This window comes from Chiroxiphia lanceolata, chromosome 3 (assembly GCF_009829145.1).
Source record: "Chiroxiphia lanceolata isolate bChiLan1 chromosome 3, bChiLan1.pri, whole genome shotgun sequence".
NCBI lineage: Eukaryota > Metazoa > Chordata > Aves > Passeriformes > Pipridae > Chiroxiphia > Chiroxiphia lanceolata.
The window spans coordinates 93,516,485-93,541,435 of record NC_045639.1 but is presented as its reverse complement, the minus strand read 5'-3'; positions in this window follow the sequence as shown (position 1 = coordinate 93,541,435).

The following is a 24,951-nucleotide window of genomic DNA, read 5'->3' as shown; positions in this document are numbered from 1 at the left end:
AGCTACAATATTCTAATAAAAGCAAGTACAAGATGGAAAGCAAATTATATCTGGATAAAAACAGTTACTTGGAGAAGAAGAAATTCTGCAAGCATGTTAAATAATAACAAAGGATTCAAAGGAACCTATTTATAAAATAGGAGGATTGCATTATAACAAAGATTTTGCTGACTTTACATTGGAATATGCTTTGATGATTCAGAAATTACTCTTTCTTTGCCACTTTATCCACCCTATTCTGACCCATATAAAAGGTCATTCAGTAAAAAAAGAGCCAAATTAAAGATGATGATGTGAGCGAGGACTGCAGAAATAATATCTATGAGTAGAAATAATGGACAAAAAGGTCAAAGGAAACCTTACACTGTGGCAGGTCTGCAGAATTATTTGCTATCCTTAATCATACACCTATTAACTTCAAAATGGTGTCTGAAGGAGCCAAGCAGTGTCAACCACAGTAATTCCTGCTTAATGGACTTAGTAAAAGTCAACAAATAGGATTCTGCTTGTAGTTGTGAAAAAAGTAAGTTGCCTGGAGGAAAATTAAAGTAACTCGACTTTCCAATACCTTCTGAACTGTAGCATGCTACTAACAATTTACTAGCACACAGAATTAGTTGCACATCTGTTCCAACTACAATTCCAAAATATTTCTTCAATTAGCCTATAAACCCTGCATACAACTAAGCTTATTTGTAATCTTTATACATATTCTTGAGAAAGTCCTGAAAATGTAAATTCTGAGCAAAAATTAGATATTTTTCTTACATTTACCCCAGTGATGGAGACCAAGATCTACAATAGCACCTGCATCACCAATAGGGGCTGTCTACTCTTACCAGTCTGCAGTCCTCTCCTCTCAGGATTCCTTGCAGGGGGCTCACGTGCATGTTTGAATTTTAAACATGTGAGCTTAGGAAGCTAAAAGAAGACAGAGTATGGTACTTTGACATTCACATGTCATTGCCAGGATAGTCAATGTGTATTGCTGCTTGCTTAATTTTGTTCTGACGACATGTTTTCATTTTGAGATATACTTCTAAGGGGTGATGGGAGGCTGTTTGAGAAGGAAGGAGCGCAGCTCCATTTCACCATTGAGTGGCTTTGCTGCACAGATAGCAAGATCTAATCCTCTTCTTTAACTACTGGAATTACAGGTGCATCTTTACCAGAGTTACTCCTACAAAACCACTGAAGAGTCTTTTGGCCTGAGCAACCAGCTGACCTGAAAGCTCAGAATAGAATAGAATAGATTAGATTTTCACTTGGAAGAGACCTAAAATTATCATAGAGTCCAAGACCCTGACCACTTCAGGGCTGACCGAACTGCAGGATTATTTCCAAGCAGAGAAGCATTGCTTACTCACTCTACATACCTACCTCTTTTCCTCTATGCCTTATGTCCTGGACAGTGTAGAGTAAGCACTGTCATGAGTTTCCTTGTTCTAGGTTCCTGGCCCGACCCTGTTCCTCCCAGGGATTGGGGTACAGGAGATTACCTACTGCTAACCCGGGGTGAGTTCAGGTTTCACCAGTAGATGGTAGTGATACTGGATCATTAACCTTTTCAAAATAGCATTATTGTTTCAGGCAAAGTTTTGAGATCATTAAATCAGATGTCTGAAAAAATCGTATGCAGACTTCCTAATAGTATGTAAATAATTAGTGTGCAAAGAAAGATATGAGAACTGGAGAGGAATCTTGTAGGATATAGAAAGAAGTATAAGGATGAGAGGGAGAATAACAGAAAGATGTAATAGGAAATCAAAAAGGAAAAACATTAGAAAGTCAAGAAAGGAATGTGACTGACTCAAAAATTACTAGAGACTCTAAGAATGCTCAGTTTTGGCTGTTCAAACTTTAAGTGTCTAAATGACCTTGGCTTCATGGGAAAGTGTTTACTTATTCTTGAAAACTGCTTTTAAGTTACCTCTGGTTAAATAAAAAATATAAGGCAGGTAAAATCTCTTGTACCTTTTGAGCTATTCAACCATAAAGTCTTCTCTAAAAGAAGGATCGACCGCATACAGCAAATAATAAGGAAATAGAAAATTATTAGGTATTAAAATATGGAAAAAGTAGAACATAGACAGTTCAACAGGTTTTTAAAAGTTGTCTATTTACCTGGATACAAAACAAAGGTGTGAAAGAAGATCAGTAAACCATTTTTTATAATAAGGAAATTATGTTTTCATTTTACCATAGTTTGCTCTTAGCATCTACAGAACAGCAACTATTCCGTACCATTCTTAAACTACCAGCAACCTAAGTGCTAATCTACCATTTCCAAACAGGGATAACAGACTACATGCAGATCTGTACTTTTGAGCTTATATGGAGTATTAGTTACTTGTAAACAGCAAGTGAATATTTCTATTGATCATCCTTTTAATTTCATTGGCCTTGATTTTTTGTTTTCCAAGACACACATAAGGTGAGCCCAGATGTATTTTCCCTGTGAAGCAGATTGTAGCACTGGTAAGTAATCCTGTCCTTTGGCAGCCAATAACAGCACTTGCTCCTGTATCTAAATGCTCCTATTAGTAGCCAAAGTCAATATTTAGGACACAGACTGGTGATTGGCTTATTCACAGTTCTTTTTCAGGCCTTCCAATCAGCTTTAGAGACACAGGAGCAGTGCAACTAAAAAATCAAATGAATGGAGAAAAAAGGGGGGTGTTCTTATAACAACATTTGCTAGCTGCCTCTTCAGATAAGGAAAGGCACAGCACAATGTGTGTGCTGGCCAACCTCCAAATCACACCATGAATCCCTGGACTAGATCCCAGAATTTGAATTTGATCAGGGGATGCCTGGAAAGGACATGTTGCTGGCCTTCCATGAAGAGCAACTATTCTGTTTTGGGCAAGAGGAGATAATGCTCAACCTGAGGAAATGTGCAGGTGGTGGCTCTGGAAAGGATTTACAGCTTACAGTAGTGAAACATCAATGGATCTTCTTCCTCATCTGTCAGCTCCAGCTTACGCTACAGTATTTCAAAATACATATACAAGGCAATTTGCTTTCCTTGCACAAATCTAGCAAGCCGCAACATGCCGAGGATGAATGTTGGCATGTCTTCACTGCACTTAGGCATCATCTACAAACAAAACTTCAATGTGCCAGTATGCCACTGCTTGTCAATCTGAGAAAGCCACCAATACTTTTGAGCTGCATTAAAGCTCCATCCACTTCTTAAGAAGCCAAATAAACTGAAATGAGATAAAAATTAAGTATTCAGGGATAAAAAAAAAATTTAGCTGGATTTGGTGCTATGTAGTTGTAATAGAGCAGTTAGGGGAAGAGCAAAGCTTCTTAGCATCCGTTGCAGAAATGGAACAGCCAATTAAAATTCCAGCTGCAGAGGGAGAAAAATGTTCAATCTGGTGTAATAGCAATAATCAGGCACAGAGAACTTTACAGGAAACCTATTACTTTTTGGTCCCAAATAAGCTGATGTTCTTAAAGGTAAACTACAGTTGGTATGACTGAGCAATCAGCACTCATATTTGAAATTATAGTCCTCATGTTCTCCTATGTCACTACCTAGCCTAGAGAAAGTTCCTGTGCTGATAACTCTGTGCCAAATGCCACAGGGTTCTCACATTAGAATTACTTGTAATGCTTTTGAATACCTCTGTCAAAAGAAAAACAGAAGAGGATCACTATAAAGCTAAAAAGAATGTTCTACTTTCAACTCAGAAATAAAACAACTCAGTTAAGGCAGAGATGTAAGGATTCTCAGTGTCCATCACTGATGTGATCTTTCAGCTGGAATTAATCTCCTCATTCTCACTGTTACCCACCTTCTCCTCAATACTTCCTTCACTCTGTATTGCAACAGCTGACATAGCTGTCAGGCTCACCTAAACTGTTGGACCAAGATTCAACTCCAGCCCTTCCCCGACTTTATAAAACAGGACAGGGCAGGCAGTAACTTCCCCTTTCCCCATCTCCCAGACTAACTATATTTTCCTTATAAAGAAAATAACATCATTTAACCAGAGATTTGTCACAATGGACCACATCGGCAGGCCTGGATTTTCAGAGAAGACAAACTACAAGAGAGGATTAGCATTCAACTTGGTAGTATTTCAGTCACTGAACCTCCATGAAAGAATTTGTAATACACCTCACAATTTTCATCTCAATCCATCATATCAACATTACCTATTTCAATGGTGATCCTTATCAAGGAATGAAAAAAAATACAGTGTCAGAAAATGGCATGGGACAGTTTATTGCCTTTTCAGGATTAAAGGCCTTTTCAGGATTTAGTATCTGTGCATTATAGAGTACCTCCTCCCTTTTCTGTCAGCAGTCAACAGTATTAAAAGATTTGTCTCCATTATGCTATGCTAAGAATCATGTGTATAAATTGGGACCACACTTTGGCCTACTTTTTTAATATCTTTAAAACCTGAGACTGATCATTGTTGACAAAACCTATTCTAGAATCACACAACAGATAGAGGAACAAGAGAAGTTCATTGTTGCTAGTGAGTATTTCTCACCTTTAGGAATGCATGAGATATTTCAGACTCTGTGAATTATGTCACACTAGTCATCTAGTTAACTACCATAGATGTTGTGGTAAATTTACACTGCTGATGTTTCTGGACTCAAGGGAGAATTTTGCTTTCAGGGGTCTGTGCTTTTGCATACAATATATAAAGCACCCTGTCAACCTTTGCTAAAGAGACCATACCATCATCATTTTGCTGTTCTTTCTTTCCACATCACTTTCCACATCACCTTGTAAGACTGGTGACGCAGCATTCCCTCCAAAATTCCCCAGCACCACTAACCATGTTGGTTCTGTTAATGGATTTATTTTTCCACTGATGTAGACTATGATTTCTATATTTACAGTCCCATAAGAACCCACCATGGTAAAATCCTAAATGATGATCTTGTCTGACAATCTTTCAGCTGTTTAAAGAGCCTTCTTTCCAGCATTTTTATTTTTTTCTCTTCCACCATTCTAATAATAATATTGCTTTCTGCTTCTTTTACTCAGCTAAAAAATCTTAATGGTTTTTTGCATCTCTTTTTATTTTCTTTCTTTCTCTGAGGGCTTCAGAGGTCTTGATGACCTAAATAAACTTTATAGGATTCATTTAAAATAAAAAATTAAGTTGATTCTATTTCACACACTGTTACATTGAGGATTAAGAAATTTAAAAGTCCACACAGTAAATCTACATGCAAAAACATGTACGTAACACTTACCCATGGATTTAACAAAGATATCAGGCTTAAACAATTTGAACATAGATGGAGAGAAGCTCATTGGCAAGGTTCATAACAAAACAGCAGGTCTCTTTCTACTAACTTTAGAGTTAGGAAGCATACCAAAACCAACACAAACAGCCTCTTCCTGTTCAGGTTTGACAGGCAGATGTTGTTATTGCCTCTTTCCAGTTTAAGCTAATGAAATGTTGTCACAATAGACAACTAGTCCACAGTAAAGAGCTTCTTAGATGTGGAGATCATGACTGGATCTTAAAATAAAACTAAACTACATTTACAGATATTTTATTTCCTTTCATAGCTGACTTTCCACCAAAAATTCAACATGAGATATTAAGAAAGAAATTAAAGAAAAATTCAATATGATAGGACTTCAAGAAGAGACTGAATTTAACCCAAAGCCAGGCAATTCCTACCACAGGAAAATGGAGATGTAAACGGGTTGGAGAAGAGACTTAGCATTTCTATTCACAGCAGCATGAGAAAAGGAGCAGTGGCTGCTGTGGGAAAGATTCTCCCTTCCCTAAATCTCCTGGAGTCACCTTGATCCCACCCTGTGTGCACATGACCTCCAAAAGGAAACAAACACATTGTCTACTACCGCCGAGTTACAGATCAGGACAAGAAGATTTCACCTTCATACAGGCTAAGGACTAGATCCCTCCAAAGACTCTGGCATATTCAAGTCAGACAGGGTTGAAATGCCTCTACCGTGTACCTTCTTAGTAGGGCTACAGAGCTTCTGGCTGAGGTTTGGCTGTTAGTTGGGTGTCTCAGAGAGCTGGTAGGTGGAAAATTCCTGTCATCTTGTGAAAGACTTCACACATATAGCCCTGTATGTGTCTGGTTCCTAAAGGAGAATCTAAAAGTTGTTTGCACACAACTTCCAGTTGTCCAGACAATTTCCATCTAAATGGAAATTTAAGTGTCCCAACTACCATATATATGTCCAAATTTAAGTATATGAACCAAGTATCTTCATCCATTTATGAACCAGACTCAGAATCCTTTCTCCAAAGCAAGTAACTCCAGCTATACTTCCATAGACAAGGTGAAGTCTTCTTTTGCTTTTATTTCCAGTCATGTGATAAAGATGTCTCTGTTCATCCTACATCGAAAAGTTTAGATTTTAGATCACTTATGCAAGAACTGAGACAAATAAGGTCCAGATCCTTGTCTTGGGATGTTTTGAAAGCCAGCTTTTCCACATATCTTAGGAGAATACAACAGCAAACAACTTATTGTGTAGCATGGGTAAAGGCATTCTTCAGAACATTTTCAGCAAGTATGTGTGGATTTTCACGTGCTTCTCAATTATATTGCAACTAAGAATGAAGACAAGTGAGGAGGCTGGAGGATGGCTAAACCCCGTTCCAGCTTGAGCATGATTTAGTCTAAGATCTCTAAAATTTTTCTTTAAATGAGAAGGAAGAAGAGTCAAAACCACTATATCCGAGTCTCAGAAACAGAACTAGATGAGCTGAGGATGTAAACTGAGTTGTAAATTAATCAGTTTCCAGGGGCCACATGGTGCCAAGTTGGGTCAGTCAGTTGGTGAGTGTTTTTTGTACGTAAATCACTCTCTTTCTCTATGCTTTTGCTATTAATATTGTTGCTGTTATTCTTTGTTTTTTATCTCTTTGCTGTTTCCAGTAAATTGTTCTTATTTCAACTCAGGATCTTTGCCTTTCATCTCTCTCTCACTGGAGGAGGTGGGGAGAGAAGCAACTTTTTTTTTCATTTTAGTGGGAACACTAATATAATTTCTAAACCACAACACAGTTTTATAAAACAAATGTTTCTGTGCTATTAATAACTTGCTCATAAGCCTGTTAGAAGAAATGTAGGACTCCAGGCATAGATCAAGCATAGAGAATATGCCAAAAAGGTTAATATTTTTAAGATATTAGAGAGATAATATCAAGGATTAACTGATTAACTCCATTCTATTTGTACTACTTCCAGAATTTCAGATAAGTAAAAACATTAACTAAAAGCAATACCAGAATTTTTCAGTCTTTGTATAAAATTATCATAGCACTGTTTAAGATTACTTAGATCACTAACAATATAAAGACAACAAAAGTAGACGTCTCTTAATCAGTGCTATTAGGGGAATTACAGCTTCCACAAACAAAGGAATTGTAGACATACTCATCATGCTTTCTTATTCAATTTTCAAAACTGTTATAAGCCATTTCTGTGCAAAAACCACCTATGTATCTGTGGGAAAATGGAAGCTGAAGTCACATTTGGGATACACAGTTTAGCAGAGATACATTCTCTCCCCCGCATAGATTTTCCACTCTTGCATTTGGCTCTTTCCCATATCAGAAACACACCAAAGAATCCATTTATTTTGCCTTTGAGAAGGACAGTAGAATAGAATATGACCAAAAAGTATATCTGGAGTATTAAACAAAGAAGACATGCAAAAAATGACTGAAACCTTTTATCTTTTAGAAAATTACGTTGAATGGGTAAAAATAATACACTAATGAAAAGGAAAATGTGGGGTAAATATTCAACAGTCACTTTACTTTGTTCATTCATTACCAATTTAGCAGAGTTGACAACATTTTTTCATGTAATCAGATTTTGATTTGTATTGAAACTGAAAATCAATTTGCTTTCTGATGGACATTAGTTTCAGTAGAGCAAATGCAAAAGCTTCACACTTTTCACTGATGCCTGAATTAGGCCAAATTAAAGGACCTGATATGCTTGATTGAGTGGTTAGATTCCACTTGTCAATATTACTAAAACAAGCCATATTGAAAATCACAAATTAGTAACACTGAAAGAACACAGGGAAAATTGCTGAAAGATATTTGGAATAATGGTATTTTGTAATGGTGTGGCAATAGGTATAGCAAATCACAAGAATTGCATGCAATTATACTTCATTTATGTATAGAGCTTTGACCCAAGTTTCTATTAATATCAAAAGGAACACTGGAGGAAAAGTCAAGGTAAAAATAACCCAGTTTCCATATCAAAGTGTTCATATTTGACTAATCAGAACTTCTGCAAATAAACAGCAGCTTCAAATAACTAATCTCCTGACCAAAACTGAAATGCCAGCATAGCATCAGCTAGACCCTAAAACTGGACAACACAGTGAGTGAGGTGGCAACAGCTCTTTTTAGTCCTGTTATTTAATAATTTCTCTCACAAGGAAGTTTTTGGAAATTTACAGTTTCAGAGCTTAAATTATCTCCGCTGAGATTTTTTACTTATTTTATATTTCTGCTAGATCTGTGTGATTTTTCTAAGTATAAGGCCTAGGAAAAATTTTGGGTGGAGTGAGTGCTGCCTTGGACACTTTCTAGTATTTTTATGATCTAGTATTCATTATTAATGTGATTTGCATAAAATTATTTGAATGTAAGCACTATTGATTGCAACTATTTCATACACGAAGTAGGAACGTTCATCATTTGGTTGCTGATTTTGAAGTATTTCTCCAAAATTTTTCCTGTTAATTTGGGAGGCTTTTTTTTCTTTTTCTTTCTTTTCTTTTTCTTTCTTTTTCTTTTTCTTTTTCTTCGTCTTCTTCTTTTTCTTTTTAACTTCTCCATTTTTTCAGAAGCTTTTCATGGCATCCCAAAGTAATAGTAGCAGACCATGGAGGAGTATTTAGTAAGCAAATTATTGTTTCTTTTTTTGAGGATCCATTTCAGCAAACTCTGGAAAGAAACCCAGAATAAAGTGATTGCTATGGTATTAAGATCTATAATAGTCCTATCTGGAAAAAAAAGTTTGACTTAAATTATTCATAATCATATAGAATCAAGGGTTGGAAGGGACCTTAAAAGATCATCTAGTTCCAGCCCCCAGGCATGGCTCAACAAGCTAAACAACCTCTGTTTTCTCAGCTGTTCCTCACAAGACTTGTGCTCCAGATCCTTCCTCACCTCTTTTACCTTTCTCTGGACATGCTCCAGCACCTCAATGTCTTTCTTGTAGTGAAGGGACCAGGACTGGACACAGCATTCAAGGTGTGGCCTCATCGGTGAGGAGTACAGTAATCACTGCCCTGGTCCTGCTGGCCACACTATTTTTGATGCAGGCCAGGATGCCACTGGCCTTCTTGGCCATACTCCTGGCTCAGGTTCAGTCAGCTGTCAACTAGCACATCTGGATGCTTCACTTATGATTTTTGTTTGTGACCTGACACCAGTCTACACATCCTGTGTGAATTCTTTTTAGTTCACAAAATGCAGAGCAGGGCAAAATATTGTTTCATACAGAAATATTTTCTGACAATAAAAACAGTTCCTCTACTAATCCTCAACTTCTTCTTCCATCCTTGGTCCAAACAGTGTTCCATCTGAAACTCTAGATATAAAGATAAGTTTGGGATGCTTGTTTTGGTCTTGTCACCTGAAATATTTTGGTAGAGAAATTCCTAGTGTTAAAATAGATTTTTTTTTTTTAATTTTACATTGAAAATTCATTAAAGATGTTCGATTCAAGAAAGGCCAAAAATGACTCCTCCAATGATTAGATAATGTTTTTACGACTCAGACCCCAAAATTAAACACCTTGAAAAGCCTCTCAATGGTAGTCTGCTTTTGTTTTGCATTCATTACCATTGTTTAAAGAATTAGTGACCAATCACATACACCATACAGTTTTATTCATCCATTTCAAGAGACATTAATTTAGGTTTGAATGTATACAGAGAACTCCTGCTAGAAATGGTCAATGGTATGGAGAGTTTTTGTCTGGAAAGAACACTTCAGAAAAAAATTGGCTCATTTAATTCAGGAAAAAAAATATAAATCATCAGTCTGTAAAATCATCAGGGTGATAGATGAGAGGGAGAGAGAAGAGCTAATTTAAGCTAAAAAAGATGGCAACAGAACAAATTTGTATGACCTAGTCATAAATAAATTTTCTCTGGATTTTACTCAAAATAATGAAAATTGGGAGTTATCTTCCACCTGGATGTTAGAATGAGAAACAGTTGGTTTCAGCTATCTGCCCTGTAACAGGGAGAATTCAGTTTTATAGATCTAAATGTCTTTAATTGTTTCTTTAAGGGTTACTGTTCTTTTCCTAGTAAGGTTGCTTAGCAAAGAATCTAATAAACCCCACAGATCTCTGTAGATCATATCCCTCGCCCTTTATGCCCTGTTCATTAAGAACCAATCAGTATTCAGTAAGTCAGAGTTCCTTCTTCATCAGATATTAGCTAAACTGCCCTCAGGAAAGCTAGTGAAAATACCCCTCAAAAATATCAGTTTGTGGTGTTTTGGTGGGTTTTTTTTTACTTTCTGTCTCCATTCCTCAGAACACATTGTGGAGGGGTTTGACATATAATCAGAGACCCCTAGTGTGTGATCTGCTTGCCAGATAACTCATTTAAACCAGTTCTCTTGATCAGGCGCCAGTTTTTTCTTTCTCCTGTTTGAAGAAATCTTCTGTTCCTGGCTGCATAGGCACACCTCTGTGAATACTAAACTGTCAGGAAGGCAGAAGAACAGAGGAGACTTAGGGAGGCACACCTTAAAGCTGAGAAGACTGCCTTTTATTAAGATAAACAACATCAATTGTGTTATAGAGAATCCAGAAGTCGTTGATAGGTAGATCTTCTGAATTGCCACTAAATGCACTCAGCAGCGCACTTGAGGATTAGGCATTAAACCTGGGAAACAGGCCTTGAAGAAAAAAAAACAACCAAGCTTTGACCATCAAAGCATATTTGCTTATTTTAAAAAGTACCATAATTCACTAACTGGATTTGCTGTCCTGCAATTTTCACCACTCGAGCAGTCCAATCAATACTGAAATACAAAAAAAATCAGTTCATTCTAGGGAGTTTTTCTAGGTAATTTTTCCTCGGCATACCCAAGTTCTTTCTGTTAAATTCTAATCATTTCTTAACACTTTGGGAGCAGAGTATTTAATTGTTTTCTTGTGCAGGTAGATCCTAAGGTCTACCTCCATTGTGCATTAATGTCAGATCAATTTTATTGAAATAGAAATAAGTAGAAGTATCTGAATTACATTATTGTCATAGTTCAGGGTAAACTGTATGTTTTGGTCCATCCCAACATCTCTGTGGACATCCCTTTCAAGCAACAAGCCTGTATGATGCACAATTACATTCCAGTGTACTGTCTCTGGCTAAGATGAGTTAAATTTCCTCATATTACCCCATATGGTGCTGTGCTTTGCTTTTTTAGCTAAAATAGTATTGATAACACACCAGTGTTTTGGCTTCTGCTGAGCAGTGCTTGCACTGCATCAAGGCTTTCCCTTCCCTCCAAAAGCTGGGAGTAGGCAAAAGGTTGAAAGAACACAGCTGGGACAGCTGACCCAAACTGACCAACATATGACATTGTGCTCAGCAATAAAATCTGAGGGCAAGGAGGCAAATGTGGGTACATTTGTGGTTGAGCTGCTTGTCTTCCCAAACAACCACTGGTATGGAGGCCCAGAGAATGGTTGACATCTATCTGCCAATGAGATGTAATGGATATTAAACTGCCTTTATCTTATCTCATGAGCTTTTCCATCTTACTTTTTACCCCTATTCTATTGGAGAGGAAAAAAGAGCAACAGGCTAGGGGTCTGGTAGACAGCCAAGGTAAACACACTACACATGATTGACTCTGTTTTCATTGTAACCCACAGTTTACAATGACAGAATTATGTAGGTTGGAAGCACCCTTAGCAATTTCATCCTTGCTTAAAGCAGGTTCCCTTATAGCTGGCTACTCATGGACTGCTCCAATGGAGTTTTGAATATCTTGAAGGAGGAAGATCCCTCAACCTCTCTGGAAACTTATTGCAGTGTTTGATCACACTCGTGGTGAGGTTTTTTTCCTGATTTTGAACCAGAATTTACCATCATCCGGCTCTTGTCCATTACCTGTCATTCTTCTAGGAATCCAGCTCTTTTTTCCCTGATTTCCTTCTGTTAGAAAGTTGAGGACAGCATTAAGATCCCTCCAGAGCCATCTCTTTCCAGTCTCAACAAGCCCAGCTTCCTCAGCCTCTCCTCACAGGGTGAGTGTTCTAGCCCCCGACCAATCTGGCTCCATTTGTTGATGCTTTTCTCATACTCAACTAACACCCAAGTTACAATACTTCAAGGGAGACTGCACTTTCTCAGTAAGTCTGACTATGTTCAGGTACCTGCAGTTTTTATGACTCAGATACAGATCATACATAGATACATAACAGCCTTCTTAAAATGGAAGTGTTAAGCTGTTTTAACAAAGGGACAGTATTTCCTGACAGAGCAGCTGGCATGCTCATCTGTCTTAAAATCTTTTGATCTCCTGATGATAATGAAGCTAGTTGTAACTTCTTCTGGTCCCACAAGGTCTTGTGTCTCAGCTGGTTGTTCCAAGATAATTACTCTCCATGGAGCAAGTGCTCATTTTTAGACCTGCAGGAGAGTTCTTTTGATCTCCTTCATGGCAGGAACTTTTCTGTCCTGCTTCAGAATAGTTTCTCAGCTCAGTGTTTTCATAGGCAGTGGTATCCAATTCTCTCTTGTTTCCTGCACTCTGACTTAGCTTGGATCATTCTTTTTGTCTTTAAAAAAAGAAGAACCTCCTGATCTACCAAACAAGTGCAATCTTGAGAAAATGTATCAATAATCAGCTGAATATACTGAGCATTTTAAATACATAACTTGAGTCAACTTCTTGCTAACCATGAGCAAGCACAAGGATAGAACAAATGCTTTAAGAAATTTCTCAAATCTCCTTCTGGGTTATAAACTAGGATTAAATATTAGCATTTACTTTTATCTGAATTCCCGCAATATCATGCTCCTGGAGCAGAAGACAGTAAGTTAGCCGATTGGTATTAGGTCTTTCATACATGGGAAACATTTCCTAAGCAGCTGAGCACAACTGTAAAGGTGCTCTCTCTCTGTCAGTCTACCTTCCCCAAGAATGCCGGAAGGTAGCTGGGAGCCCTCTCGAGATCCAAAGTTGCAGAAAGCAAATCACAAAACCTCCCAGTTCTGTCTTTTAATGTGAAAGCTCAAAACCTTCCAATAATCTGACCTGAACACTCAGAAATTATTACAGTACTGCTTCAAACAAGGTTTACAATCACTTGTTCTCATGGGAAATTTCAACTTATCAAATATATTCTGGAAATATAGCACAGCAGAGAGACAACAGTCCAGGAGGTTCCTGAAGTGTGTGGAAGAGCTCTTCCTGACACAACTAGTGAGCGTGTCAGCCAAGAGAGGTGCCCCACTGGAGGTGATGTTAATGAACAGAGAAGGACTGGTGGGTGATATGATGGTTGGAGGCCTCTTGGGCAAAGTAATCACAAAATGATGAAGCCTTTGGTTCTTGGAGAAGTAAGGAGGATGGTCAGCAGAGCCACCTCGGATTTGTGGAGGGCAGACTTTGGTCTGTTGAGAAAACTCTTTGGCAGAGTCCCCTGGGAGGCAGACCTGAAGGGCAAAGTAGTCTAAAAAGGTCGGATATTCTTCAACAGGAAACCTTAAAGACCAGGAGCAGGTCATCTCTGTGAGCCTAAAGATGAGCTGGCAGGGAAGACCAGCCTGGCTGAATGGAGAGCTTTGGCTGGAACTCAGGACAAAAAGGACCTTTATGTTTATGACCTTTGGGAAGAAGGGGAAGGCAACTCAGAAGGGCTCCGAGGATGTTGTGAGGTTGTGCAGGGATAAAATTAGAAGGGCCAAAGTCCAGCTGGAGCTTAATCTGGCCACTGCCAGACAATAGAGAACAACAAAAAATGTTTTTATGAATCCAGAGAGGAAAAGGCAAGTTGCATCAAGGGAGTTTTAGACAGGATATTCCAAAAATTCTTCACAGAAAGGATTGTCAGGGAAGTAGCCAAGTCACCATCCCTGGAGGTATTTAAAAGACATATAGAGGTGGCACTCGGGGACTTGGTTTAATGGTGGACTTGGCAGTAGTGGGTTAACAGTTGAACTCAATGATCTTGAAGGTCTTTTCCACCTTAAACAATTCCATGTTTCTATATCAAGAATCAAAATGAATTAAGGAAAAAAAACCTCAAATAATAAAAAAATCAAATACTAGATCAAACAAGAATTTTCTTCTGATGTTGCTCAATAGGCAGAACTGCTACTTTTATTTAAAAGTTAATGCTTCTTCTGAAAATGACCTATCTCTACAAACACAAAAAATACCAATAACTAAGTACTAAATAGCAAATAGTGAATAACAAATAATGAATATGTTAAAAAAAACAACAATCAAACAAAGAAAAACAACTTTCCTGAGGCTTGAGGACTATTTAAAGAAAAAGCATCATTCACAGGGTTTCAGAGGTGGTGGTGGTGGTGTTGGAACTGTGTTCAGCAAAAGAGTGTCTTCACAGACAGGCTTAAAGCTTCTGGCCTCAAATTAAATAAACACTATTCTATTCAAAAAGAGGTGTTAAAAGTGGCCCTCTGAAATGAATGGAAATTATAGTTCTTATCAGGTCAATAAAATGGATTGATTTATTAAGCCAAAGGCACAAGACATTGTGACAGTGTTTTAAGCACTAACACCATTCCTCCTTGCTGAGGTAAGATGGCTATCACGCAGGAGTGTTTTGAGCAGAATATAAAAATTCAGAAATGAGATATTTTTATTTCAGGAAAGCAATGCAATACAGGCACTGTGGTCTGACCAGCAATGACTGTGTATTCAGAGAGATCTGGATGATATCTTTGATAAGTTAAATATGTTCAATTTCTCTCTGAAGAGCTGAGATTCAAACAGTCTGAAATGACAGACAAGATATCTGCATTTCAGAAAGTTTAGCCTGTGGGAGGACAGGAAATAACAGAAACAATGGCATAATCTTACCTGATCTTTTTGTGGACTTCTCTGAAAATTAACGTCTATGTGGATACCATGAAAACACACACAGTTGAACTCTGCAGATTTAGAAAACAAGCTCAGGAAGGATTCTGAGATGACAATTGACTGTAGAACTTAGTAAGAAGTCTTTTCAATGAAGCAGCTTTTAGTTGTGTTTCTCTGCTCATCAAAGATGCTGATTAAGTTTTATCTTTGCTATACAGTGAAGATAAATCAGAGACACTGTATTAGCTGTAGCACTACAAGAACATTCCAACTGATATGGTTTTCCTGCCGCTTGGATCTACTGTGAACTGTAGCTTTCAGTATATCTGTAATATTAAGCAAACTGAGGCTGCATATCTAATTCTGTGTTCAGTTTTGGGACCCTCACTTCAAGAAAGACATTGAAGTGCTGGAGCATGTCCAGAGAAGGGCAACAAAGCTGGGGAAGGGTTTGGAGGTCATGTCTTATGATAAGCAGCTGATAGAGCTGGGGTTGTTTAGCCTGGAGAAGAGGAGGCTCAGAGGGGATCTCACCACTCTCTACAACTACCTGAAAAGAGGTTGTAGCCAGGTGGAGATCAGCCTCCTCTCCCATGCATCCTGTGGCAGAACAAGAGGAAATGGCCTCAGGCTGTACCAGCAGAGGTTCAGGTTGGACATCAGGAAGAATTTCTTCACTGAAAAGGCGCAATTGGAACAGTCTGCCCGGGGAAGTGGTGGAGTTACTATGCCTGTGTCATAGTTTGAAATTGGCTCCCCTGAGAGGCTGGGGGGGCTCAGAGGTGATTGGGTGCCAGGGCAGTGTTCCCTGGAGAGGCAATCACTGTCCATGTTGTTTGCTTCTGCTCAAAATCATATATCACAGCACCAGAAGCTGGTGGCAGTTCAGTCTTGGTTGTTTTGCTGTTGGTGTCTGCTGCGTGTAGGTGTTGAAGGCCAGGGGGTGGCTGCGGCTCCCCTAACTCTGTCTAGGCCAGAGTTAGCATTGGAATGAGTGCATGTTTGTGAGGGATGCAACTCACAAACAACTGGTAAGTGGGAGAGAGAGATGCAGGCCCTGCGACCAGGCCCTCTTCTTCTTCCCCCCAACCTTTGCAGCCAAGCTGCAGAGGAGGCCTGTTTTTTCCCTCTCGCTGTTTAGTGAGAGTGGGTGCGAGGCTCAGCATTGGAGCAGAGCCAGGTGGACGGGTCAGAGGAGGCTCGATTGCTAGGGAGAAAATATCAGGCAAAAATTGGAGACAGACTCCAGAGAGAGAGAGAGAGAGAGAGAGAGAGAGAGAGAGAGAGAGAGAGAGAGAGAGAGAGAGAGAGAGAGAGAGAGAGAGAGAGAGAGAGAGAGAGAGAGAGAGAGAGAGAGAGAGAGAGAGGGGCCCGGAGGATGTTTCTGCCATGATCTAAAATGCAGAACAACCGAAAACCTGAGGAGAAATCAACATTCCAGGACACGGACGCTTGATGAGCTGAACTACACTGCAGCAGCCTACGAACCAAGGTATGAGAGAGAGAAATCACATAGCAGCAGAGGAGCAAGGACTTAAAGCTTTCTTCTTGGACTTCGTGAGGAGAGAGACTGCAACAAGCAACTGGAACTTGGTGAGGAGGGAGTGTTCAGGAGCCCAGAACACTCCCACGGCAAAGACTGTGTTACGTATCAGCCTTGAAAAGCTGCTCCTGGACTAAAGTAGTTAAAAGGAGGGGCTTGAAAGGACTGACAGACAGAAACGTAATATATATATAGCTGCCTTTAGTTTGGACAGTATATTTATTTGTGTAAATAAATGTATATACTTCCCCCTTCCCCTACAGAAGCCTCTGGTCTGAAAGTTTCTCTCAGGTGTTAGGATAAATTGTGCGAAGGGATGGGGGGAAGCCTGAAAATTGGATTTTGGATTCCTGATGTGGCTCAAACTGCCACAGCCTGGAAGTGTTCAAGTAGCAACCAGATGTGGGACTTAGTGCTATTGTTTCATTGACATGGTGGTGTGCAGTCAAAGGTTGGATTCAATGACCACAGAGGTCTCTTCCAACCTAATTGATTCTACGATCCTATGAAACTTCAGAGGAGATTGTGTCTTACTTACCTAAGGACAGGTTGTTTGCAAAATCACATGGAATAATAGAGATATTACATCATGAAGACTATTTTGTTTTCAACAAGTGTCTCCTGTCTGTTTCCTCCATGAGTAAAAACAAACAAAAAACACCCTAATATATCTCAAGATCACATTTCAAGAGCATTACATCACAGGTTATCTTCTAAGCAACAACTATGAGAAGCAGTGATTTTTGAGAGGTGAGCATTTCATTAACTGTCAGAAAGAGAAATCACATCAATACCAACCTGTCTTAATGGCCTGACATACCCTGACAATTTTCACAGAACTCCAGAGACTGATGCTGCTTTTCTCCTAGAGTTGCTCCATTCAAGTTGGCAACAATGCATCAAGAAAGCTGTGCAGATAATCTCTGATGATCAGGTGAGTAAGCAATGTGGATGAGGAAAACATTAGTGCAGGAAAACCTTGCAGACCAGGCTGCATTTTCCTGTCTGAGTTCCAGTAAGGATGGAGAACGATCTTCTACAGGGTTGCTTGGTTTACAGGACTATACAAAAAGACTTACTCCTTTGAGTGGTGACTCAATAATGATCCAGTGCTTTCTATGGCAACAGTGCATAATATGGCGGGGTTTGTGCTGCGGGACCCTCAGAACCTTATTTTCCCGTGTCCCTTCTCAAACAAAAATGTTTGAGAATCTTTCATAAAAGTCTTCTGTCCTAACAACAGCTGTTGAGCAGAATAACCTCAGAACACGCATCAGAAGTGGTGTTTTCATCAAAACAACTGCAATTCCCTGCTACTTGTATAAGTTTATTACTCCATTATTGATATTGGCCAAGATTCAGGCCCATTTGTACCATTTTGCAAAATGTGCTACAAAGTGGATTTGCTACTGCAATAAAGTGGATCTGTCACCCCAATTATGCAAAGCAAGTGGTTGAGTGCAAAACTACATCAAAAACTGAATTAGGATTTTTCACCCATTTATACAAGTCATGCCAACACAAAATACATGTTTATTTTGTAGTAGAGGTACTATATTACCACTACTACAGGAAATTAGATGCTTGAGTCTGTATCAGAATTCAGGTACCATAATACAAAAGCCATTTTTTTTATTTTGGCCAATACCTGAGTTGCTGTGAACAATGTCACACAGAATGAGACATGACTTATCAAAGCCATATCTAAACATAAGCCGAAAAAAATCTTCTTGCCCTACAAATTTTATCAAAGGGACAGACTATAATCCCCTTTTTCATATTGGATAACAATATGTTCCATGAGTATTCCTCAATGATATCAGTAGAATTCCTTGGAATTTCATAAGTATTAGTTGTGATGGTATTAAAATCTCTCTTTACATAAACCTCTCAGTCAAGTTCTCATCTGCACCACAGACACCAACATTTTGGTGAAGTCAGCTGGTAAGTTGAGGTTTGAGTTCATTCTCAGTGCAAAAATTAAACCAGAGAAAATTTCAGAATCCTTTGGTCTTGTTGGATGTTGGAGGTACTGAATAAGGATGTTGCAGAATATCCATCATTAAAGATATCTAAGCATATGTTTGACAAATCTTTTGGAAATAGGGAAAGATGTTTTATCTGTCCTTGGGACAGACTGATGGACAAGATAAATTCTTGAGATCACTTCTAGCCCCAGTGTTTATGATTTCAGACATGTGACAGAGGGCCATACCTCTATGCCATTCAAATCACTAAAATCAAAATCAAAACCTCAGGTTTCATCCTGAATGACTAGCATGAAGAGAAATGTGACATTTTGTTTTACAATTGTAGGACTGGTTTTGCTGTATACTTTCTGAAGAGAAAGAATAATTTCTTATCTTCACTGGAGTATAATTTATGAAACTCAGTATTTTTTTATACATTCTAGACATATTTTCAGGGGCTTTTTCATAGAACTTCAATAATCTTCCTGTCAAAAATTAGATTTGAATAGTTTTATCTTTCAATATCCATATCAGCTGGAGCCATACCAAGAAGAATGCCATCTAAATGCCTTTTTCCTATGCATAGGAATTACATGGAAAATAAAAGAGAATGAAATAGTTAGCAACATGCAGAGCCTCTGAGGTTCTTAAATATGGGAAGAGCCACTTCAAAATAGCATTTTTTTTTTTTATTACTTGTAGGTGTATATGTCATAAATCTGAATTAAACACCTAAAACCTCCATAAAGCAGATAAGGTGGTACAGGCATGGTTTTACAGCATGTACATTCTGAGTGGAAAAGCCTCAGCTTCTGGAATGAGTGTATCTGAAATGCTGGCTACCAAGGCTATTTCCAGCTCTGGGATTCTCTGACCGGGAACACACGATGGATTTAAGACTGTACACTGGCTGCTGGAGGATTCATACATTTGTAAACGATGATTTGCCCAGCTATACAGGATGTACCTAACAATACTTGAATAGTGGTAGATTATTTGTCAGGAACTGGTACATGTGTTAACTGACATATTAATTACATTTTATGTAAGCTGTGTTCCAAATCACATCTTTTTCTCCCTGCTTTTGTTATAGTGCTAACCCTGAGTCCAACAGTGTCTACATATTTACCTGGAATGCTCCATTTCCCAAGAGGGAATCCACAGCCAAGGTTATAATTCTATGAGGGTGATAGAGGACAGCCCTGGGTACTGGTTTGCATTGCTGGAGCTTTTTATTCATGTGGTTTTAAAATATCCCTTGACATTGTCTTTCAGCAGATAAAAGATGCTTTTACTGGGACAGGATGGAACTCTTTCATTCATTTCACAAATGCAAAATAAATTAAATAGTAAAAGATTGAACTTCTCCACCCTCACAGGTTTTCTTACCAGTGGGCAGCGCTACCCTCTTAACTGTGCTTTTAAAGAAATGCAGCTACATTGCACATTTACTGCTGAATTGAATATGGTCAGTGTTCGTAAGGTTTCTTCTGAGTATTTTTGGTCCCCAGGCAATGAAATGTCTTCTTTTTGAATGGTGAAGGAGCCTAAATGTTAAACAGATGGTAGGACACTGTTGAGCTGAGATGGTTTTGTCACTGCACCACTTGAAGCCCTGGGGTACTTCACCATTTTAATGCTTAGGCATTTGTCTGGGCATAGTTGCTCTGTGGATACAAGTTTTGGACTCATTCCTAAATTCCATCAAAGTTGCACTCTATTTCCCCAAGTACATTTTTCAGATCTGGTCACTTCCCAAGTAAATATGAAATATGAAATACAAAATAAATATAAAAATACTGGGAATGGGAAACCCACTCTGAAAATAAAATAAGGTAATTAAAATGCATCATAAATGTCAGTGAATAGCTAGCTTACTATATTTTAAAATTGAATTTGTACATGACATTGTCAAGCCAAAGATTTTACCAGTCACACATGTCCACTATTATTACAGGCTCATCTATATCCCTGAGTATTTCTGTCTTCCTGGATTTCTGGAACACAGAGTATTAAAACAGAAATGTTCAAAAAGTAGGGCATTTTATTAAAGTTTTGTAAAAATCCTAAACTTTTAGTTCTTGCTTTTTTGATTATGTCCACATGACCCATATAATAAGTTGCAATAAGGCTGATCTTGCATGTTGAGGAAAAATATTGCATACTTCCGAATGTAGTACTTTAGGAATCACCTCTTGAAAGATGTTATTCTCTAGATAAAAAAGAAAATAAGGTTAACTAAAAGTGGAACAGTCATCCAGGCTTATTTTATTAGGCGTTATGCTCAGCTTTGGAAAAAAACCCAATGTTGCAGTTAATAAATAAGCATTTATTTGGTTTGTGGTTTCTACACATTTATAGTAGTACATAGTTCCTTTTCTAAATTAACTTTGCTACAAGGAAGGGACAAAACTGGAAAACAAGACAACTCATAAGCAAACATCCAAATGACCACTTAGATTGAGTAAAATTTGAGGCATGATCAAGCAACAGCAAAGGTCATAAACATTCATGATATTTTAGTGATTGTTAAATCTGGCCACTGGCATAAACCTCTCAATCATCAGTGTAAAACTCCTACTGTGTGCTTCAATATCAGCTCCAGTGCCACAATCTCTGTTTGCAACACTTGGATTTAGCAGTAGTGACAGCTGTAGTCATCTGATCTGACAGACAATATTAAACACAGACGTCCTTTGCATACGGAATTAAATATGTGGAGGAAATACACTACGATACAAACCAAAGACCATTTAATTTGATGTACATGCTTCTTGAAGAAATGCTTTGCTTTATATAGAGATATGGAAACATGGTATACTGAGAGAGACTGCTGAGTGACAACACAGGCAAGTAGTCTTCCAAGTGTTTTCCGTAAAACTAATGCTCACCTGTATGGAAGTCCCTGGGCTACATCATCCCTCCACCATCAAGTCTTTAGGGCAGAAGGATAGAAAGATCTATGAGTTTAGCTTGCATCACCTCAAAAAGTCCCTATTTAAAGTCCTGCAGCTTAGACACTTAAGCCAGAAAGGTTTGAAGTCATAGAGGTTCTAAAAATTTTTAATTCCTTCATTTTTTTGAGTGAAGAGAAAATTGAAGTATCCAAGACAGCTAATAAATCTGGGTTATAATTTTATTGTTTCTTTATCCAGGAACCAATTTTAAATGAAAAAGAAGAAGGAAAAGAACCAAGATAGGTTTTAAAGGTCCTTATATTCTTTCAAGCTATGACTCTTTGTTCCTAAAATATATTTCTACCCTACTATCTTTCTACCGAGTGGGTAAAAGCGGACTATTTTTTAAAAAAAGTAAAAGAATATTTATGCATTTTTCTAGACTTAATTAGGAGGCAAAAGGATACCAAGTAATTTATTTGGCTGTTCAAAGGACAATCAAATAGGGAATTCCAAATAGTCATACCAACAATACAGGACTTTGACAGCCCAAAATCATTCATGTCAAAAATATGAGTAACACAACAAAAAAATCATATTACATCAATATGTGAACAGGACAAGAGCAGTTTTGACAAATATATTATTCATAGCAAACCTTTAATTTAGATCCTGTCTTGAAGTGCCACATTAGCTGTCAGTCAGTTCTGCAACCATATTGGATGTCACATCAAGACTTCTGTGTTTATTTGGCTGAAAAACTTCTTTTTTCTTTTGATTGTTTTCATGCCAAGAAGAACAGAAAATGGCATTACCTGGTAACACAGTAAAATATTCAGAAATAATTTCAAATACAGACAAAAAAGTCTGCTCTTTTCATCAGTAATTTCATGTTTGGATTACAGGACAGATTATTCTCTCATTTATTTCAGAGTATATCCATGATTCTCCTTTCCTACCTTAAAACATTGAAGAAAACGTAAACTCACATTATAATCTGAGTAGGGTCAGAACTCCCTTTTGTTGAAACAGGCTTTCTGAAACACTTGATTGCAGTGTGATACTTACCAGACTATAATTAACAGGGAAGAACATCCTACATAGCACTTTCTAAATGCAGTTTGCTTAGGTAAGAGCATTAATGACAGTATCAGCAGCAAAAGTTCCTGGCTCTGTGCTAGGCTGGGTACATGCACAGAAGGAGTAGCTTGAAAATTACTAGTGGGATGCATACCACAACTTGAGAACTCTGGCCCAGACCCATCTCTATATTTGGATGACACCAGTGTAAGAGTCACCTTGGTTATGTCATGAGATAGTGCAAAGACTGTGTTTGTGACACCTTGTACCTGACTGGGCATACCATGCATACCCTTTTCAAGAGCAAAGCAAAATGTGCTAGCTTAAAACATCTCTGCTGAACTGAATAACTGCATCATTCTGCACCAGGTGTGCACCCCCACGGTTATGGAGCTGGAAAAGGGAAAGCTTGTATTAGTAAGTGTAATATTTGTGGCATAAATATGCAAATATACGCTACTATGGGGAAAAATTAATAGACGTGATAATGATTATCATCTTCTTAGTTGCTCATATTGCTTAAAAAAATCTTGAGTGGGATTGTTATTGCATTTTAATTGCTATTTGCAAGTTTTATTGATTTTATTCTGACATACATAGAAGACAAAGTTGATATACTGTAACTGCTAACATTTAAAATGGAAAATAATGCTTGTTAGCTGCAAACTGGTGTATATTACAGCACATCAGGAGATTTCTTTGTTCTTTATTTCTTGTCTTAGACATACTCAAAAGTCATTCATTGCTTTCTAAATTTGCGAGCTTATTGCAAACTAGTCCAAGGTTATATAACTCTCCAAACATAATAGTTCTGTGTACAATATTAGCTAACAAGTAACTACAACTACTACCTGCTTCCAGTTCATAATATGCTTAGGAAATTCATACATTTGAAGTTGTCAGTTTAGGTCAAATTATTTGAGAAAAGTTAATTTGATAAAATGCTTGACTTAAAAGAGTGCCAAAAGACAGTGATTGAGATACAAATAATTGCATAAGATGTCCTGCCCTTAAAAATGAACCATTAAAAATTTAATATTTTAAAATTTAATTTAAAATTTAAAATTTTAAAATTTACAATTCCTAGGGCAATCTTTCTCAAAATATGGAGTGGAGAAAACACTATATTGACAACATTTTGGAAAAGTACTGAAAGCTGAACTCTGGGAGCACGTGTCAGGTGGCAAAGGAGTTACATGGTTTGCATCTATTTTTAACCAAATTCCTGCTTTGAAGTCAGTAACTGTATAGCCATCTTGGATACCAAAGGCAGCCTTTTCTATTATATAATCATGCTTATTATTCCTTACTTTTCATTGAAGCAGCTCTGCCTTTAAAGATGACTTTCTTCACAATTTTGGATCATGTTGTTTTGGGATTTTTTCCTTGAGTTTTAAAAGTATTAGGACACTACTCTTCTAACTAGTGCATTACAAAGAAAAACTAATCAATAACCAGCTAGGAAGTAAGAAATTAAGGGTCAAATAAAGAAAGATCTTCAAAATGAGGAGAAAAAAAGAGAAAATGGAGCCTGGTAACTTGAACTCCTGATTTTCTGTAGACACTAAGAGATCACTGGAGCAGGAAATTAAGAAATGAGTTATTAAAATTATTACTGTAACATTTCAGCAAAAGATACAGTACTGATTTTAGCCCAGAATACATGGTTGAGAAGAAGTAGAAGATGCCATGACTCTAAGTGATTTAAGAGTCCTTTCAACTTTTGGAGGTTTTAAGGGATCAACTGTCGTTGCAGCAGAACAAGTAGTGCCAGGGAATAATCCACAACAGAGGATTGCCTGTTGGCTCAGAGGCCAACAGGCACCAGATCTCCCCAGGAGTTCCACAGCTATGTACAACTACCTGTATTGTATGTCTCCCTTTATAGCTCAAAGCAAGCCCTTGTATGGGCCCTTTGCCATTCTTCCACTAGCTAATTTCACCAGGATTTTAAAGCATGTTACATTTATTTGTACTCTGTACCAAGGTAAATGGGACTGGACCAATAGGCTAAGAAGCAACCTTAGCATTTTTACCATAAAGTGTTTGTGTGTATGACAGCATCATGCCATGAGGTATCATTTCCCCAGAAGGCAACTTGAGAAGGAGGGAAAGCCAATGAGAATATTAAATTTAAGAACATGTACTCATAATCTTTTTCATTCTTCTATGACATGGTGAGTTGTATTGAGTCTTTTGAAATTATGTAAGTTAATTTTAGAAAGTATGTTTTCTGCACCACAAAAACTCTCTTAGCTAGTGTTTTTTATTGTCCCAAAACATCAACTTTGCTTCAGCAGTTTATCAGCTCCTGCCACGTCAGAAATATTATTTGTTGTACTATAACTCCATGTTTTTTTCAGTCTTTCCAACAAAGAGTT